Genomic DNA, 16,591 nt, shown 5'->3' with positions numbered 1-16,591 from the left:
CAGACTTAAAAAAACCCAGCAGTAAAATTTCAGTGTGCACCGGGATGTGTGTGTGTGTGTGTGTGTCACGTCACAGGTACTTGGGGAACACAAGACCCTGGCAGCTTTCCTAAATGTTGAGCGTACAGTCAGAATCACAGTATATACAGGATCAAACACTGACTAGTTTCTCTCTTCCCTTAGCCCCCCCTCGCCTACTTTTGTCCATAAAAGCAATAGAAAGAGAGAAAGCTTGAATTTTCTGAACTGTTTCACCCATCCACAGCTGGAATTCCAAAGTGAAATGAAAATGCCTTTAAAATCAACCCTACATGGGAGCCTGAGAGAACAAGTTTTCCTTTGTTGTAGGGTATAGTATTATTTGCTGTAGGTTTTTGATATACATTCTAAATTAGGCCTGCAAAGGAATGCTTCATCTTTAATTCATCACTCTCAGCTGAAAGAGATTAGCAATGTCTAGCACGCACCCTTCGTATGGTGCTGACCTCATCAAGTATGGCCTGAAATTAATTAGCCTCATTCATTCCAAATGGAAAAGGATAATGGAGCTGCATTTTAGAGATGACCATCACAAATTGTATGCAGCATATTTAAAATCCCTCCCCCCTCGCTTCCCTCCCCATTTAAAAAACTATGTAGATTAAAATTCTTTCCAGAACTTGCAATATGTCAGAGTTATCGAGGCATTAGGAGCAGAAACCACTCAGTTTTTATTTGTGGAACTGGGAGCCACATTTCGTGTGTGTGGCTGTAAAAGCAGCAAGCCTGTCTTAATGGCAGAACACCTGGAATTAATTTGATATTTCCAGGTGCTCTGGCAAACTGGGGCATCAAGCACTTGATGTTTAAACATTCTTCCACTGGCTTGCTTAAATCAATATGAAAGTGGTGTCCCTTTGTCATTCATACATGCAAAGTGCTAGCACAAACTCCAGCTTGGCTTCAGAGTCCTACATCACTCATAATCTAATTAGAAATCAGAGCAGAGCTGAAGCAGCATTCTTTGTGGATTCTTGGGCAGCAAATAGGGATACTTGTCTTTTGTTTCCCTCCTCGATTGCATCGTTCACAAGCTTTCACACCACATCTCTAAAGGTGGTTAGGTGCCTCAAGAGGTTGACAGGCATGAAGGACAAGATTATTTAGGTATTTAGGTGCCTACCCTGGGTGATTTCAAATGGAATTAAGCAACTGGATGTTACTGGGGCGGGGGGGGTAGGGTGGGGGTGGGGAAGAAAGGGAAAAAAAAAAAAAGCTTCCAGTGCGTATGAAAAGCTCTAATTTGTTGTCCTAAACTCTAGCAACGTGGGCGATGTTTTTCCAGGGTAAAATTGCCTGCAGGGTAAATTTACTGAAGTCTGCTAATTTTTACCGAGGTCAGCGGGTACTCAGTTTTGAGCAGTGCAGCCCAGCCTGGTGGCTCAGCCAGCTCCTCCCTGGCCGGGCACGGCAGTGGCGTGTGCTCCGGTTGCTTCCCGAGAGACAGGGAAAGTAGTAAAGAATGCAGGATTTCCCACAGGAATTTGGAAGATGCCCATGTCTAAGACAATGGTGAGGATTGGGCCAAAATCCAGATCCAGCCTGGATTCCTCCATCGGAGTAGCCCTGTCTCGACCTATGACTGCTGACGGATCGCAGCGATGTGGACCTTTCTCTCTCCTTACTCCCCAGCATCAGATCACCAAGAGGGCCTGAGATAATACTGTGAGTAAAAGAGACATGTTTTTCCTCACACCAAATAATTCATTGTGAAACTTCGGATTTTGAAATAACAAGGTCACAATGGCCTGTATCTGCAATGCCAGGGCTTGGGGAACGTTCCTGCAGTTCGTACGCCCAAGGCTGGATACAAAGGGAAAACATTTTGTGATATGTGCTGTAATCACCTCGTACCCAGGAAAATTGAGAATTAATTATTTCTCTTTAACACAAACAAATATTTGTCTTCCAAAGACTCCATTCATTAAGACTGCCATTGAATCCAGGATTGAACCCATTGTTATTAATCCTAAATGAATTCAAGTTTGTCTACCATGAACAAAGCTGCTTGCCATCTGATAATCCAAATTTGCTCAGGAAAAAAGAATGAGCAAATGTTAGAAGCAGCAGGTGAAATCATACCACAGTTATTAAGCCTTCTTTCAGGGGAAGCACAGGATAGATTAAATTGTTATGTTAGGCCATGTTGTGAGTCCACGTCAATTTTGTTTGAGATCTTATCTCAGCTCAGAACTGTTTCCTCCTAAATTAAACTAAATGCTGAAGACATGAGAAGCATATTGACCCAAAGATTCAAAACTTTGGACTCAGCAGCCTTCTGATCTTTTGTCCACAGAGTATCGAGTTGTAAAGCTGTGGAATATTAAATAATCATGATTATCTTCAACTTGCCTAAGTTCATTTGTCATGCTGAAACACTGGCACGGATTTTCCTTACTGTTTTTTCAGAACAAGACATTGATTCTGCCTGCCAGCTGGTTTCATTTGCCACTGATCTTACAGACTGTGGTCCTATACTAATATTAAATCTCATGCACTAACTGTGGTCTGTAATTCTGTCTCTGGTGCTCTTAATCTCTCTTTTGCAAACACCATTGTCCAATAAAGCAACAAACAAAAATCTTACAATCAAAACGACCGAACTATGCTGGTACTTCGATCAGCTATTATCAGGCACAAGCAGTTCTTGAGATTCAGAAATGCAGTGTAATTCACCTGGGATAAGAAATCAAATTTAAAAATGAGCTGAACAGACGTTTTTAGGAATAAGTAAGTTTCTAAATAAACCAGCTTTTTAATTCTGCCTTTTCTATATTAGCACTGTAAATCAATAGGGTCTGCACTTGAAGAAACCAGATGTGTTTGAAATGTCATAATTAAATATAATCCTGTTTCTTGCAGCACAGCCAAACAATGAGTTTTATTCCTGACACAAGAGTTTTCTCAAGTAGGGACAACTTACTAACTTATTACAGCAATGATTTAAGCTTCAAGTGGTTCCACCGTTTTTTAGAAAACTAATCTCTACCAAAATGCATAACACAATTCATCCCTGGTGTCAGAGCACTGAAGAGATGGAGTTATAGAAGAAATAGTATTGTTTAGATGCTTTTTAAATACAAATATGACGATGACACATTAAATAATGTGATCCACTCAGCCGGACTTCTAATTATCTACATGCAAACTGTGTCTTCATTCATCACTTCATTCACTTCAGCTGTAATGTTGGTTAGTGATAGACATTAACACTAAGCCCTAAGTCTGAATGGGAAGAAAACCAAGGAGAATGCAAAGCTGTATATTAGTTTAGACAAGTAGGATGTCATTGCCAGTCTGAATTTGTTGGTGACACCAGGCATTAGGCAAGTAAATCTTCAGCCACTGAAGCAACAGTTCACTTACTTTCAGTAATGACATCCAGGAGGCAACGCAGTGGATTTACAACAGCGGGTATCTATGTACTAATAATGGCCGCATAACCCCAACCACAGAATAACGAGTCAAAACGGAGATTTACCTTTCCCCTGAAAATAAGGTTTTTTTTCTTATTTTAGTCCCATTTAAAATGTTCAAGAGTCTGGATTTGATCTTCTTGGCAGCGGGGAAGGGTTTTTGTCTGTGAAGTATCGAGCTCACAGAGTCATTTGGGCAATTTCCATTCTCACCTAGCAAAGACTATGGAGATGTTCAACGTTACAAGAAGGCATCCAGCTCCTAATCTGGGGGTTTGTGTGTGAGGTCCGGCCTTTCTGTGCGCTGCGGTTTGTTCCCATTTGTATCAGACATCAGTGACCTGTAGTGGTTTCTCCTAAATCACTGGACATTGCAGGTCCACACACACACGGTGAGCTCACGTGCTGAAAACAGAAGTGTGTTGAGTAGCCATCACAGTTCTTTGTCCCAGCTAAATTATTTGGCTCCCTTTCTGCAAGATTTTCTTGCCATACATCCTAATTCTACCATCCTTTTCCCCTAATAACAACATAAATGAGTACTCTATAGGTGTAATTACGGTAATAGTTCTTTTACTGCAAATACTAGAAGCCTGTAACCTGTAATTCACTTTTTCCGATACTCTTCTATTCTAACACTAGACATGTTATTTTAAAATGTCTAGGACTTGAAAGCTAAATTTATATAGTGATAGATAATAGCAATGGAAGCTAAGCCTCCTCCTTAGCTCAGGCTTTAGAGCTATGTTGCATCTCTTTGCCAATTGGTGCCTTGTTCACCTATAAAAGCACACCCACCACTCCCATAATGGTTCCAATACCAGAGTTAAACAGGAGGAAGCAAGATACGTCTCCATCTGTTTAATTTAAGGTAAGAATCTATGAAAACCGAAGACATACTAGCATGCAATGTCTTCTCTTGCATTATTCCATGGCAAATTCAGGGGCAATAAGGGCATTTGCTTCTCCACAGTGGATCTGCCATCTCTCTTGTAACACCAGCTACTCTTCTTTTCTAGGGATGAACCATCACAAGACGATGATTGGAAAGTGTGGGGACCAAGCACACAGAGAGGTAGCTGATGCAGCTGGTTCCCTGACTGTCGCTGGGCGATGGTTCAGCTCTCAGTTGCGGCACAAGCTACCAGAGGCCGGAGAAACATCGTGTGGACTGTTCCTGTCCTGGTTCCTCCTCGTCAGTGCTTTGAGCTGTATGAAGCCCTGAGAACCAAGGCAACATGAGTGCATGACCAGGTATTTGCTCCTCTCATGGTCTATACCTGAAGCACAGCGCAAAGTTTCCTCCTTTGCTTCTGCAGGTAGGAGCTTGATCTAATTTACAGATTCAGTGTTAGTGATGAGCGAGACAATCATGCTAAAATAACTCATGTGAACCTTCGCCCTCTTCCAGAACTGACATTGTTTCATCATTTTCTCTCCATCTTCTGGATGAAGCAGCCAGCATCAGGAGGGCATGCTGGCACACATCCCACTTGATAGCTGAAAAGAACGAACTGACAAATATTTTTAATATGCTGCAGCTTATCAACATCCCAGTGAATAAAGGGTGAATGATATTTTCCATTGGTCATTCATAGATGTACATGGATATGGTGATAAACCGCCATTTAGTCCAGAGCCTGGACAGAAATAAATCACCAGATAAAATACAATATTCCTAGTGAAAACCTTTATGGAACGTGTTCTTGCCCCAAGCCCCTCCTGGAATAGGCACAGTAATGCTCCCTGAGACCTGGCAGCCTTTCTAAGTGAGCATATGGTCTGCTCAGCTCTTGCAGTACCGGTGCACGGTGAGTAAACACACAGCAATGTCAGAGCAAACAGGAGGCTGTTCAATAGCATGAAATTCTGTGGCTACTTCAAACTTCATCAGTACTTCAGAAATGGATTCCCCTTCTCTGCTGGAGCGTGCACCGTTTGCAAGAGAGGTAGGAGAAAACTGAGACAATCTCTTTTGGGGGCGGATGGTGTCTGTAGCCATCTCCCATAAAGCTGATGCTGCTGTGGAAGGGTCCTGGCATGTCCGAAGTTGCATTTTCAGGTGATGCTACATTGCCTTCTTCATTTTTCTGAAATGTCCCCTGATGCAATGTAACTTGTACAGTAATTGGAATAGAAAGAGGGACTCGAAGGTAAAAATCCCACTGTTAATCAAGGCTGGCAAAGGGCAGAACATTAGCTGCAGTAATTGTATTTCTGAGGGAGTGAACAAAGCCAGGCTCGTCAACGCTAGCAAACAGATCTGGTCCTGCCTCCGTGCTTCTTGCATTGGCAGAACATTGCACTGAAATCACTGGAGTAGGGATCGGGCCAGGAATGAGCGGCTGAGTTGCAAAGCAAATTAATTCCTGCCAAAAAAGTTCAGCTATGCTCAGAAGTATGTAAAGTGTCTGATTTGAGAAGTGTCAAGTAGCATTTGTGACCAATTATCCAAGATGAAGGGGGCAGAGCTATGTTTACACGTACTAATCTTCAGCCAAAGTTTGAAAACTCCAATTCATGGATACGCATCAAATTTCCTTTCCAGGCTTGGCACTTGCCCGTACGCACGCATGCACATTGCTCGGGGATGACAGGAAAACATGATTACAACTTGCAAATAATACAAACAAAAAAAAAAACAAACCAGGAGGGGAGCTGCCATGCAGCAGCAGCGTGGTAATTAAGCCTATACTGTGATATGCGAAAAAAATCATGGACCACTATATGAGTAAAATAGCTTTATCAGCTGAGCTGAAATACGATGTGTGGTGTGTCTGTATTGTTATTTTTCCACAACCTGTGAAGGCCTGGGAAATGATCTACACAAAAAACATAAGTAAAAGCTGCCTCTGCCATCTTCCGTTTAATTAACACAGGTATACCAAGGTAATGCAATAATCAAGATAGTAGGGATTAAACAGTAACTCAGAGTTGACAACGACAATGTTATCATTGCTAACACATAGAAGAGCTAGAAAATGATAGTGGTGACTAGAAACGTTGTGGGTAAGAACAAGCTGGCTGGGGTTTTGGGTGAGTTTTGGAGGTTTATGCAGACCTATTGAAATTTAGGGGCAGCTGATTTTTCATGTGGCCAAGTGTTTATCTGCCCCTGCCCTTCCCTTTCCCCTCTCGGACCTTCCAGGGTAACCCCCAGAGTGGCAACAACTTTTAAAGTGATTCCTCTTTCTTCTAACAGGTTCCTGATGCTAAAGGTCTGACCTTAAAATGAGCAGTGCATAGGGCAAGAATGGGTACCGCAGTGAGCTTCTGGCCTTCAACCCTTCCAAATAGAGCTATTTTGGTAACCAGAACAGTATATTCATGATGGGTGAGGGAACAGAGCCTTCCAGTGAAGGATTTCTCAGCACATTAACTCTATCAGTGCTGGATGCTGTGTCCCTATGCAGGTTGCCTGTGTCTATTTAAGACCCTAAATGCAGATTTGCAGACATCTGCAGCTTTCTGTAACTTCATGGCCATGCTTCAGTGCCTGCTGCACCTAAAAACGGAACCATTCTTCCTAGGCGTTTCCACATAGATCTGGGGAGAACTGCAATCACACACCTCTGTGAGTAGTTCAGACTTGGATTTCTTGTCCGCAGGAGAGGCGCAGCCTGGTTTGCTGCAATGCAACTGTCCTCATTCATGTACTTCAAGTCCTGACATACTGGGACTACCATCATCGGGTAAGAAGATGGCTGAGTTTTCCGGGCTTATTCTCTTGGCTTAAGAATGTTAAATTGGGTGATAATGAGTAGTAACCCTGTCCCTTTTTATGGTGAAGGTGACACTTGCCTTCTAGTAAACAGACACAGAGATGACCCTCCTCATTTCGCACAGGTCATCAAACAGCCCCTGGGATGGTAAGGGTTATTGGCCATTTACCAAACTCTGTTTGACTTGGGTTCATGGGTGAGAGATGAAAGGCACTATATTGCATTACCAGGCTCTGGGGCCAGCCAGTCTCCCTAAAGAAGCATTTCATTTAGCAAGGCAACTGCTGGCCCATGGGAATCGGAGAGTTAAGAAAAAGAGGATGCAGTTTCAATTGCAAATGCTTCCTTAGGGCAGATGTCTTAAAGCCGCATGGAAACTCACTGCTTCAGCGTCGCAATAGTTGCTCCAGGACACTTAATGGCCAGCAGATTTTTCCCATAATTGATCTCCCCTTCTTCCCACCAAAACATCCATTAGGTTACTCGTGGTGTTTGTACCTCTGCCCTATTCTGTTTTGCTCCATCTCCCTGGGGGAGATGCCCCATACCTGGGGCAAATCCAATGCAGCAGGTATGAACTGTTACCTTTTCTAAGAGTTTCAAAGTCTAGGCAGCATGTGCCTTCCCCAATTCCCAGATGAAACAAGCAGCCCTGGTATCACACCTAGAGCTGTCGGGAGCTCAGGTGGAGGGAAGCATTCTCCTGAGCTTCCAAAACATTTTCAGTAACCTAGAGCTGAGATGCTGATTGATTTTCTTGGCTATAGTGGAGTGGTCCTCGCTATCAAGGTAGTCCAAGTGCTGCCTTTTTGCAGATGATGGATGCAGTGCTTAATGCTGCAACGGTTACAGGAAGGAGAACATCTGCTGCTCAGACAGACCAAGAATTCAACCCGGACCCATCCTGAATTTCTTATGATCTCAAAATCCAGTGTTGTTCCAAATTCATTGGCACTGGTCAAAATCCTCTCTCACTGTTCTCCCTTGCTGTTTGTGATGTGAATCATGAGACGTTCAGAAGTTGCATTTGTTGTTTTATAGTTTTACATCACGGTTGTAATAACGCATCTGCTGAGTCAGCAGTTCTTTCTGTGTTTGTTTGTTAATTTATTTAATACTCCATTTCCAGCAAGTTCTTGTTACCCAACTCCTGCTGACAACAAGGGAACAGGCGCAAGTCAGCTCAGAAAATGAACGACTAGAAGGTAAGTGAAAAGAATAGTAAATGCAGGCCATTCATGTGACAGGATCCGATTCATTTTTATGCCAGGGAGATTTTTTAAATGGGACTTCTCCCAGTGGAGACCTCACAATGCTCAAGGCCTGCTTCACTATAAAGACAATACGTAATTATTCAGAGCTTATTATTATTTTTTATCACTCATTTTCCAGTCACACAGAGAGAAGGCACAGATGAGATCAGGACCTAGTTTATTGCCATGCACTGTACAGACTGTACAGTACACTGTACTGTAAAAGCCCTATAAAAGGTGCTAACTATCGGCTTTATGGAGGCAGACAAATGCACCCAGGCTGAAGGTTGAAGTTACTGGTCTAAGATGGCAGAACCCATCAGCAGCAAAAATGGGGACTCAGCCTGAGACCTTCTGTCCTGGCTTCCTGCTGCTTGGTTGCTTTAGACATCTTTTCTTTTTACATTTATTTTGAATCACTGAAGTGATGAATTGAATAAATGCCATGTCCTTTGAAGCACTATTTATTGTATTTATAGAAAACAGATTATCTGCTCTCTCAGGCTAGTGGAAATTATTAAGAGTGATAAACTCATCAGGAAAAAATGTAGGTTGAGTGTGACGGAGAAGCTTGTGTTTTATTCCGCAGTGCCGTCTTAATCTCTGGTTTTGGTATGACAGACTATGCGGTCTCAGTGATACTGCGCCGTCCTGTTCCCTGCTTTCAGGCTGGGGTCACAAGTTGGATTTGGAAGAAGCAGCTTTCATGCAGAGATGTGACTGGAATATGAATACTATTCCAGGGTAAGTGGATTTTTGTTTAATTTGGGTTTTATACAATGTATAAAGTCCGTACAAAGTCTGTTGTTAATCCCAGCCTAGTTGTGAAACTGCATTTGACCACTACTTGTTCAATCCAATAAAGCATACCTGTGTACCACAGCAACACCGGCACTATTTATATATTAAAATTATTTTGGCAGGTCAGCCCCTTGAGATTTAGCATTTAATTCATAAAGGATTCTATAACACATACCAGTTGTGCTGTCTCTCTACTTTCTGATGAATTGGGTGATTTTCTTAAGCCTATTTATATTTTAATTTATTGTAACACTTCTTTACTTTCATATTTGAACAACTGAGACTTTTACAAAAATAATAAGAGCTAAAAAATAACTCTCAAAGACTATAATGGGTACCCATTCAATTTTCTCCTTAGTACTTGCAAGTCTTGGGCTATCTTGTGCAACCTTTCCGTGTTGACTACTCTTGTTAGTTTTGCTCAGACACAGAAGGTAGTGATAATGGATAATGTGTGTTATAGGTTTCTTTACAGATGAAACCAATGAAGTGTCCTGAAGTCTAGTAACTACTCAATACCAGCAACTTATATGACCCTCTGTGCTACTACTGCTGCTTTGAACCAATTTATTTAGTCATTTGGACTTTAACTACTCAGAGGCATTCCTTCCTGCTGCAACAGTAGGAAGGTGTGTTATAAACCATGCAGTCATTTCCATCCTGGATTTCATGAGGAGTTGTTCTTGTCTCAGAGGTGACTCATTCAAATATCCTTCTACAGATTCCAGGTGAGTTACTCACGTTTAGATGCTTCTAAGTAATACACGGAAAGGTGCTGAGAAAATGATGAGTCTCTGCCTAGTCAAAAAAAAAGCTCAGCAAAAGTAGATCCGAGCAAATTACAGGTACTAGTGCTCAAAATCTTTCTAAGGAGACCTGGGGCCAAAGGGCTTCTACCTTCAAAAATGTGTGGCCAACAGGGATGCACAGTACTTGCTTTACTGACTGACCCATCAGCTGCTCTCTGTCCCCAGAAACAGTTCAGGAAATGACTGAAAGTATCTGAAGACATAAAAAGGATAATTAAGTTTCATTGTGGGAATAAAAGGGTAATCTGTCCAGACAAATCTAGGACCTAGTATTGAAAAATGTAGTATCTGAATATAAAAAATGAGTAATTTTGAATAAAGATGTCTATCAGGACTGTAAATTCAGGGAGTAAAAAAGTAGCTTTGCTTAATAGACCATCTCTCTCTCCATCTTCCTCTAACTCATTTTCTTGTTCTCTTTCTTCCTTTTGTGTTATTGCAAAAAATGCATGTAAAATCTGATATTGAGAATACTTTAGCTTCATTTCAATCTTCTCTTCTCAAAATGCTTTGTTCCACTGTGAAGATTTCCCCCTACGAGATAACCTTAGCCATGACCGCACTAGGCTTGCGGGGCCACTTATTTGCAGAGAGAACAGCTATATTTTGAGGAGTCTCTGAGGCAGCCAGGTCCCCACTCTTCTGAGGCTCTTAAAGATGTTTTTGAGCTGGCATGAGAAATCACCTGGGACTCAGAGCAGATCACAAGGTGCTTAGGACAGTATTTTCTCTGCGCCTTTTTTTGCTGAGCAGAATTGCTGCACTATAAACAAATGCGAGTTTTGCCTCATTCTTAGATACTGTGAGTTATGAAAGCCCACTCTAGACGTAATGAATGTATAGATCATTTTGACCAGATCATAATCTATTAGTAAATAATGTTCCCTGAAAATGTATAGGTGAAATAAAGAACTTCTTGCTACTATTGCTGTATTGGTATCAAGGATTACTGATAAGGCCAACATGATCCTGAAGCTTTGTGCCTGTGATGTTTAAATACAATGCAGAACTAACTACAGGGTTTGGTTAGCAAATTCCTTCCTGGATTAGGATATTCAGGACTTACACGGCTGGAAACAGAACCCGAAACTATACAAAGCTTACCTGTCCCTAGACTTTATCACAAGCCCCAAACTTCAGTTCACTGACATGCTCACTAACATTTATAAAACTTTTCCATTAGGCTCCCTTGGTTTTGGCAGTTATATTAATAAGCAAATCACACAGCAATTTTCAGAATGAGTACGACTCTGATATAGCAAACCCCTGTAACACTTATGACTCTTCTTCGCTGTCCGTGGAGGAAGCCCAAGGATACCAGGCTAAGACCTATGGCCAGTTGTCAGCACAGTCTCTAGGCCATGGGAAGGTTAGTTTTAAAGAAGATGGCACTTAAGGGACATCTGTGTGACACGTGCTACAGTGTCCAGAGATTGGAGTCTACGTGTTTTGCTCTAAATCTAGAGAGGAAGTCACTAGAAAAAAAGGGAAAGAAGCACGGGGGAATAAAAGTACTTTTGAAAGAGAAGAAATCTACATTTCAATGAAAATCCTTTCAAGGCATTTCAAATAAGAGTCTGAGAGAAATAATTACAAAGTTTGGAGAGAAAGAACGTTAGCTTTGATATCTTTTTCTTCTATGAAGCAATTAAAATAAGCAATTTTTCAAATACTAAGCAGAAAATTACTAATGGCTGAACCCAAAAGCTTTCATTTCCTTCTTGGGGCCTTTATTCTTCTAAAAAAAGACAAAAAAAATGTGAAGGTGGTTTTCCAGATAGATTAATGCATAAAGCAGTCGCTAGTTGGATGTCATAAAAACTACAGCAGCATAGAATAGCTGAGATTAAGAGCTAGATTTAAATCATGCAACAGTCCAGTTAATATCAATGTCTAATTAAGAAATGCATAAGAAGTCTGTAATGTTGATTTGATGGAGAAAAACTCTAATAGGGTTTCTTTTGGAATTTTCCATTTCAATTGCTGTGTAGACTTTTAATGGATGTCCTATCCAGTCTTTGGTATTAGCAGGAATCATCCTCAAATTAAAACCAAGGCCTAAAATGGAACACAGGTAGACAAATTAGCTCGTCTGGGAAGCAGTCTGGGTAGAATGTCAATGTGAGCTCAAGCTGAAATTTTAGTACAAATAAAAGAGAACAAATGTCTCAAATCTGGCGTGGAAACCCTATCTGCTTATCGTTTTAAACAATTTAAACCCCTGTAATTTTAAACAATGCAATGTTAACCCATTTCCCCACCTCCCTAAGCCTGCTGAAATCCCTGACAATTCATACTTAGAAATCCAGACCACTAAGCATTATTAATTCGTCTTTTTAAATAGGAAGGCTTTCTATAGTTATGTATATTAGTAGTATGTAGAGGTGGGGTCTTCTTTGCTTGCAATGGGATTTAGAGCGCACAGTTCCCTATCACTATCAATGAATGCCATTAATCTCCCCCTCCTCTCTGGGTAACTAAAGCTCTTAAACTTTTTGAGCAAAACTAAATCTGTGGCATCCACTGTGTCACACAGATCATCCAGGACGTTTGGTCTCTAGATATGAAAGGGGAACTGGTTTTATGCTGCATGTCACTAATGCCCTACAGTTGTTAAACTAGGAGCAGTGTAACTGTTAGTATGCACAAATCCACATTGCAAAGAAGGAGAAAGCATAGCACTGGATTAAAGCTGCGGTGTCTTTGTTATCACCACTTTGTTGTTGACCCAACAAATCCAGAGGGAATTATCTCAAGAATCCAGGAAGACGGCAAACTCAAAATAACCCTTCTGACCCAGGCAGCAAGCACACTGGGGAGTAATTTTTAAGTTCATTAGAACCCATTAAAATACAATACATTGGCCATGGTAAAGTGAGGCATATGATTCCATCTGTCTACATATTTCTTTCCAGTACTAAATCCATCCAGAGACCTTTCAGAATTATAACATTAAGTCTTTTCACTTCACTTAGTGAACAGAGAGTGGAAAAAACTGGAGGTAAAATCAGAATACCAGTGAAAGTTTGACACTTCCAAGTCACCGTCATTGCCTGAAATGTCATGGACTAAATTCATGCCTGACATTACTCCATTGATCAATGAGGCACAAATACGCCATATTAGACAGTGATACCATGGCCCTTGGGGATGCCCCGAGGATTTTTCTCCTTGAAAGAGATGGGAACTAGGATGTTCTCGGTGAGGCATCTGCCTTCTGAATGATACAGAAGGTCTAATGTGAGGACGTTCAGGTCGTCACAGGAGTCTGATTTTTTACTCCCCCCCTTGACTGTATGACTGGGAAGGTACCGTGGGTAAAGATGCTTCTAAATGATTGTTCAAGTGGAGCACTGCTCTAGCAGGACGCTTTGTCTGCAAGCTTTGTTGGATTTATGCAACGCTTCGAAAAAAAAGGATATGAAGCACACTATCTTTTGCAAAAACATGCAACAGACAAAAATAAACAAACCTTAACTTGTCCAACACACTTGAGAGCCACAAATTCTGTTACAGTGTTGCTAAATGAGAGGAAAATTTCTCCTTTCCTCCATAAAACCATCCTTTTAGACATTACTGCAGGCATGACCTCACTGCAGTTCCTGGATTCTTTCTGAAAAGATTAAAATGAACTAATACACCAGTGATCTCATCACAGTGTAAAGGACATCTTACACGGGGGGGGGGGGAAATCAGGAGAACTTCAGTGCTTCGTTTGCATCAAGGAGTAGAAAAAGCACTACAACATCATTGTGGAGAAACACTAAAGGTACCATGCCAGAGAGGCATTTTTCCATCTTCTTATAAACTATTTGGATTTGCCCTACCTGATCCTGCCTGTCATGCCTGCCATCCTTTTAGCCGTCTCCCCATCCATTCTCTTTCCTTTTTTTCCTGCCTTTATCTATACCTTCCCTTGTCTCTTCTGTGCCCTTCCTACATGTTTTAATGTACCTGATTACTTTGAATCATATACACTACTATTCCAAAATACATTTTGCAGAGTATATACATACAATCACATTACACAAAAGTATTCACACATACTTCATCTATAGCTTACATTATTCTGGGTAAGAACACCTTTCCCACATGTATATACAGTTCTCAGGCCAATGGGTCATGGATTATGACAGCTCTCATCTACTTTGGAACTGTTGTATCTTTTAACAGAAATCAGGAGAATGAGTAGGGAGAGATGCTTTGTTTTCTTTGGTAGGAGAACCTATAAATCAGTATTCACGTAACCAAGAATCCCACCACATTTTTAATGTATCACATTCTGAGGTTGGAAACTAGAATATCTTCAGAACACGATGAGCATAGTGTTAATAATGTAATCTTATCTTTTGCGCCCATAGGTACAACCTCAGCTCTGGCTTGAGATCACACTGTTAAGCAATGAGGTGACAAACTGGTTTCCTTTCTCAAGCTGAATGTCACGTAACCGCCCAGGGGCCCGTTTTGGTGGCGGTAGCGTCCCTTGACTTTTCAAGGAGAGATGTGCCTGTGCAACCCGTTCCCACCCTGTATGCTTGGCAGGAGGAGACAAAACTGCTCATTTCCATCTGTGACATTTCTCAGCCAGGAAGAAAGCCACAAGGCATCAGACTGTAGGCTGAGAGGCATCAGAGCAGCCTGACACAGCAGACACTGACAAAGAAACCTCCAAAAACCATCAAGTGGAGATGAATTTCCAGGGCTACAGCAAGCCGATATGAAGGGTGATGGTACCTTTCTACCCACCCAACAAGGTTTGTTACTCCTTGATGGGGCAGCAGATGAACATATCCAAGCCCAAATGCTCTGCAGTTGATAGATCTACTTTAGTGAAGAGAACCCTGATCAGTGATGAGTATTATAGGATAATACAAGCTGCATCATTAAAAGAAGTCCAAAAGGCCCAAGGAGCAGTGCAGAGCATCTGTTACCAACAAGAAAATAGTGGTTGAAAAGCTGTTGTAATTCCTGGCCCCGGGAGCCCGTCTGGAGGCACAGACTTCCCGAGGCAGAGGGGAGCTGGAGAACTTGGGATGTTAAGCGAGATCTCACCCCCCCCCGCAGATTTACCAGGTCAGCTCAGTCCAGGCCAAAGGAGCGGGGTAAGGTCCTCAGCTCTACTCCAAGTTCATTGCTCTACTCATTGTGAAGAAGTATTTATAGTAGATCAGGATCTTGAACCGAGACTGGCCTACCAGCTGAAGCTGTATGAACTAAATCGTATATTCCCCAACTACAGACAAAACCAATGGTCAATTTTAGCCTAATCATCACTTCTGTCAGAGGAAAGAGAAACTCTTTGAGGTAAGTTCCCTTGGATATAATTCTTTCTTTCCAGGTTAAAGAAAGGCTGCAGCTAATACACATCCTGAGTCGTAATGTGGATTTGCACCTTTCTGATTAAATATAGCTGGTTCGTGTCCAAAGCATCGCTTCTATTCCTAATGCTCACTTATATTGTTACAACTTCTACATTAGTTGCAGGTGTGAAATGCCAACTGATCCACACTTCTCTTGCTGTCAGCAGGAGAATAATGTATGTCAAAGGCCTGATTCTCAGAGGTGAGGTCACCAGGATCTCCATTTGCACATCTGCTTTGCTAAACACAAAACTCTGGAGATTTGCAAAGCTCCAATATGCGCAAAACGGGATGGGTTCACTGAGGGCCATACATAAGAAACTGTTTGTGCTTCTCATTTAGTAGGCAGGTGACAGAGTTTTCCCTCTATACAAGCTACTTGCTGTTTTACAACAGGCAGCATTTTGTTAGTCTTCATACGTGGATACTTGTATGTCCTATATTAATAAGGAAAAAGGCTACACTTCTTCATGTTACATGATACAAGAGAAGTCAGGATACCAACAGGTTAAAAAAGAGCCTAATACATTAAGCAGCTTCAAAGAGATGCTAATATTCAGTGTGTCCTTGCTTGGACTGTGCAGATATTGAGATCAGGAGACTGCCTGATCAGAGCTCCTGGAAGGACAATGCTGCTGGAGCCTGCCTTACACAGAGGCATCCAGATTTGGTTTTGAGGGTTTCAAGAGAAGCATTCAAATATTTCTACTTCCTGCTGTTAGTGGATTTTTTTTCGTACCTTGGAAAAAGTCTTCTGATTGTAACGTGTTTGCACTTGATGCCTAGATAATGGTTCTTGCTCAGGGACCTCTACTACACAGTGTTTTCTGCCTTCTACATTTTACGTGAGATCAAAGACTAATCATATATATATATATATGCCTAATTCTTTCTTGATTTCTGCTAATCTAGAATGTCCTTCAATATCTGCAATAAAGATTCCCACAAGTAATCTATACAGACTATTTTTTTTGTCTTCATGTATGGTAAATATTTGGCCTTTTAATGTCATCTGGTTACGACATCATGATTCTGGTTATCCTGAACTTATAGGACGTTTTAAACACATGCATCCAAGCATCATTCACCACTATGCACTATAGTTTTCCTCCCTCATTTGGCTATTTCTAAAGTTTTTTTGGGACAGTGGAACCAAAATTGATCTTAATATCCAAAATGAGAAAATAGGGA

The 16,591-nt window shown here is 41.4% G+C and overlaps 1 long non-coding RNA gene across 1 annotated transcript; it reads left to right on the top strand.

The window, feature by feature from the left end:
* The first annotated feature begins 7,000 nt into the window (after positions 1-7,000).
* Positions 7,001-16,346, top strand: LOC127020841 (uncharacterized). Its single transcript, XR_007767118.1, has 5 exons — positions 7,001-7,147; positions 8,307-8,382; positions 9,099-9,174; positions 9,695-9,959; positions 14,402-16,346. It is a non-coding gene; the product is annotated as an uncharacterized LOC127020841 (long non-coding RNA).
* Positions 16,347-16,591: the final 245 nt, after the last annotated feature.

Source organism: Gymnogyps californianus, chromosome 11 (assembly GCF_018139145.2).
Source record: "Gymnogyps californianus isolate 813 chromosome 11, ASM1813914v2, whole genome shotgun sequence".
Classification (NCBI taxonomy): Eukaryota; Metazoa; Chordata; class Aves; order Accipitriformes; family Cathartidae; genus Gymnogyps; species Gymnogyps californianus.
The sequence above is the reverse complement of the archived record's forward strand: the minus strand, read 5'-3'. Positions and strand labels throughout refer to the sequence as shown.